This window comes from Trachypithecus francoisi, unplaced genomic scaffold (assembly GCF_009764315.1).
Source record: "Trachypithecus francoisi isolate TF-2019V2 unplaced genomic scaffold, Tfra_2.0 Lachesis_group16, whole genome shotgun sequence".
Taxonomy (NCBI): Eukaryota; Metazoa; Chordata; class Mammalia; order Primates; family Cercopithecidae; genus Trachypithecus; species Trachypithecus francoisi.
This window is the reverse complement of record NW_022681461.1, coordinates 34,501,494-34,505,827: the sequence shown is the minus strand read 5'-3', so window position 1 is coordinate 34,505,827 and position 4,334 is coordinate 34,501,494. Positions and strand designations below refer to the sequence as shown.

The following is a 4,334-nucleotide window of genomic DNA, read 5'->3' as shown; positions in this document are numbered from 1 at the left end:
GTTTGGATTATATAAGTTTATGCATTTGTCAAAATTCACTAAATGCTATACTTAAGATTGTGCCTCGAGGCTGGGCATGGTGGCTCATGTTAGTAATCTAAGCTACTTGGGAGGCTAAGGTGGGAGGATAACTTGAGGCCAGGAGTTTGAGACCAGCCTGGGCAAAATTGTGAGACCCTGTCTCTACAAAAATTTTTTTAAGAATTAGCTAGGCCTAGTGGCCTGCATCTATAGACACAGCTACTTGGGAGGCTGAGGTGGGAAGATTACTTCAGCCTGGGAAGTTGAGGCTTCATTGAGCCATGATAGCACCACCGCACTCCAGCCTGGGTGACAGAGATCTGTCTCCAATAATAAATAAATAAATAATAAATAAATAAATGAAATAAAGATTGGGCATCTACTATATATAAAATCTTACCAAGAAAAACTCATATACATGACATTAAACTCTAAAAAATGATATGCATGCTGAAGTATTGAATGAAGTATGTTGATGCCTACAACTTGCCTTGAAATGCTTCAAAAAAAAAAAGATGGATTAATGGATGGACAGAGGGATCAAAAAACAGGTGGCTGAATAAATGTATAATAAAGCAAATTAATTGCTGATTGTAGAATCTAGATGGTGGTGGCTGGGTGTGGTGGCTCACGCCTGTAATCCCAGAACTTTGAGAGGCCAAGGAGGGCAGATCACATGAGGACAGGAGTTCAAGATCAGCCTGGCCAACATGGTGAAACTCCATCTCTACTAAAAATACAAAAATTAGCCGGATGTGGTGGTGAACAGTGCACATAATCTCAGTTACCTGGGAGGCTGAAGCATGAGAATCGGTTGAACCCAAGAGACAGAGGTTTACAGTGAGCTGAGATCTCCCCATTGCTCTCCAGCCTGGGCAACAGAGGGAAACTCTGTCTCAAAAAAAAAAAATAAGATGGTGGATATATGCAAATTTGTTGTTTCTGATTATTTCAATTATTCAATATATTTGATAATGTTTATAATAAAATGTTGAGAAAACTATTCACCAAAAAACTAAACTAAACTAAAGAAACCTACCTGCCCGTGGACGCCACCACCTAGCTATGTGCCCGTGGACGCCACAAAGGAAGCATCCTCAAAGTCTCTCTTCTCCCTGCCTTTATGTCTAAGTCAGAGTCTCCTAAAGAGCTCAAACAACTGAGGAAGATCTTCATTGGAGGGTTGAGCTTTGAAACAACCAATGAGAGCCTGAGGAGCCATTTTGAGCAATGGGGAACGCTCACCGACTGGGTGGTAATGAGAGATCCAAACACCAAGCGCTACAGCACCTGTGAGTTTGTCATGTATGCCACTGTGGAGGTGGATGCAGCCAGGAATGCAAGGCCACACAAGGTAGATGGAAGAGTGGTAGAACCTCAGGCCTGTAATCCCAGCACTTTGGGAGGCCGAGGCAGGCGGACCACGAGGTCAGGAGATGGAGACCATCCTGGCTAACACGGTGAAACCCGGTCTCTATGAAAAATACAAAAAATTAGCTGGGCGTGGTGGCAGGCACCTGTACTTGCAGCTACTCGGGAGGCTGAGGCAGGAGAATGGCGTGAACCCGGGAGGCGGAGTTTGCAGTGAGCTAAGATTGCACCACTGCACTCCAGCCTGGGGGACAGAGCGAGACTCCATCTCAAAAAAAAAAAAAAGAGTTGTAGAACCAAAGAGAGTTGTCTCAAGAGAAGATTCTCAAAGACCAGGTGCCCAGTTAACTGTGAACAATATATTTGTTGGTGGCATTAAAGAAGATACTGAAGAACATCACCTAAGAGATCATGTTGAACAGTATGGAAAAATTGAAGTGATTGAAATCATGACTGACAGAGGCATTGGCAAAGAAGGGGGCTTTTTGCCTTTGTAATCTTTGACAACCGTGACTCTGTGGATAAGATTGTCATTCAGAAATAGCATACTGTGAATGGCCACAACTGTGAAGCTAGGAAAACCCTGTCAAAGCAAGAGTGATTCTGGAAACTTTGGTGGTGGTCTTGGAGGTGGTTTCAGTGGGAATGACAACTTTGGTCACGGAGGAAACTTCCATGGTCGTGGTGACTTTGGTGGCAGCCATGGTGGTGGTGAATATGGTGGCAGTGGGGATGACTACAAAGGATTTAGTAATGATGGAAGCAATTTTGAAGGTGGTGGAAGCTACAGTGATTTTGACAATTACAACAATCAGTCTCCAAATTTTGGACCCCTGAAGGGAGGAAACTTTGGAGGCAGAAGCTCTGTCCCCTGTGGTGGTGGAGGCCAGTACTTTGCCAAACCACAAAACCAAGGTGGCTATGGTTCCAGTGCCAGCAGTAGCTATGGCAGTGGCAGAAGGTTTTAATTAGGAAACAAACCTTAGCAGGAGAGGAGAGCCACAGAAGTGACAGGGAAGCTACAGGTTACAACAGATTTATGAACTCAGCCAAGCACAGCTGGCCAAGCAGCCCAGCTGCTACAAAGCAGACATGTTTTAGACAAATACTCATGTATGTGGGCAAAAAACTCGAGGACTGCATTTGTGACTAATTGTATAACAGGTTATTTTAGTTTCTGTTCTGTGGAAAGTGTAAACCATTCCAACAAAGGGTTTTAATGTAGATTTTTTTTTCACCTATGCTGTTGATTGCTAAATATAATAGCCTGATTGGGATGCTGAATAAATGTCTTTTTTTTTTTTTTTTTTTTAATGTGCTGTGTAAAGTTGGTCTACTCTGAAACTATCTTGGTAAATTTCTCCAACAGTGTGAAGTTAGAGTTCCTTCAGGGTCATGCCAGGTTCTGTTTGGAATTTATATACAACCTGCTTGGGTGGAGAAACCATTGTCTTTAGAAACCTTGGTGTGGTTGAACTGATTGTTACTGTTGTGACCTGAAGTTCACCATTAAAAGGGATTACCAAAGCAAAATCATGGAATTGTTGGTTATTAAAATGATTGTTGGCACATCCTATGCAATACATCTAAATTGAATAATGGTACCAGATAAAATTACAGATGGGAATGAAGCTTGTGTCTCATCCATTATCATGTGTAATCAATAAACGATGTAATACCTGAAAGGAAACACACAATTGACTTCAGGTGTTGACACTTTGGAAGATTTTTCAAGTTATTTGTAGTGACAGATACTAATGTTATGAAGAAAAATGCACTTTTTATTTTAAAAAGTCTAGCATTTCTATGAAGAAGAAACAAAGGATTTTTTAAAAAATCTTATACTAATTGGTAGAGTAAAGCTTTCCAACTAAACAATGAAATCATCTTAAATGGTAAATTTTATATTAAAGATATGAAGAAATGAACATGATTGTCCCATAGTTAAATCATTTTACTGCAGATAAATTGCCTGAAGCATATTTTCTTTTAGCGTTCATAGGGATTTATATTTTTAAACAGGTTGAAGTTTAGATGCCCTCAAGAGTGTCACGGTCTAATTATATCATAGGTACGAAGTAGTTGTGTGACTGTATTTAGAAAGCATAACCTTTCTGTTAGTGATATCTCTAAAATGCCTGACACTTTATAGAATACTATGAAATCAAATACAAACTGCTGAGATGGTATTGAAACATTTTGCTGTTAGTCCATGGTGAATACTGGCCTTTAGAAAAGCATAAATACTACTCTCTGCATCTACCAAAGAATTAATTGGATCTGTTGCAGTCTTTTTGATTGTAAAAAAATGATTGCTACAACTTGTTTAATTATCCTAATTATTTTTTTCTTGACTAGAAAAAAAAATAATTGGATATAGGAACCTTGTGGATATAGGAACCTTGCCTTGCTTGATTGCATACAGAGTGCCAGGTAGTGATACCACTGAAAACTTGTGCTTCCATTTCTTAATTAGAGATAATTGCTGGTTAATCAGAATGGGCAATTTTCTTTCTCTTTGGTGAAAGGATCTAGATACTGTACTTCAAACCAATTGTTCTGTTTCAAGCAGAAGTCCTCTAAGCTGGGACATGAAATGCCAAACTCTTATGCTTCAAATGTCTCCATTTATCCATTTAGGCAAAGTTAGATAAATTTTCTGAAATGGAAATTACCTCAGCATCTTTCTCTGATATCGTCTAATTCCCAAATCTCCTGTATCTATCCAAATTTTAACCTGAATCTTAAAAACAAACATTTTGGAGAGAGGCCACTACTAATTTAAAAATTAAACAAACAAAATTCCCCAACCAACTTTACTGGAAGCCATTACTTGCTTTATCTTCTGAGCTATCAGCACTTCTTTCCTGGAGTTTAAAACTGTTGTTCCAATGTAAACAAATATATCTAGCTTGAACTTAGACTTTAGTTATCCCTTGCTT

General features: G+C 39.4%; 1 pseudogene; it reads left to right on the top strand.

Annotated features, from left to right (window-relative positions):
* The first annotated feature begins 1,125 nt into the window (after positions 1–1,125).
* LOC117099332 lies at positions 1,126–2,437 on the top strand (annotated as a pseudogene).
* Positions 2,438–4,334: the final 1,897 nt, after the last annotated feature.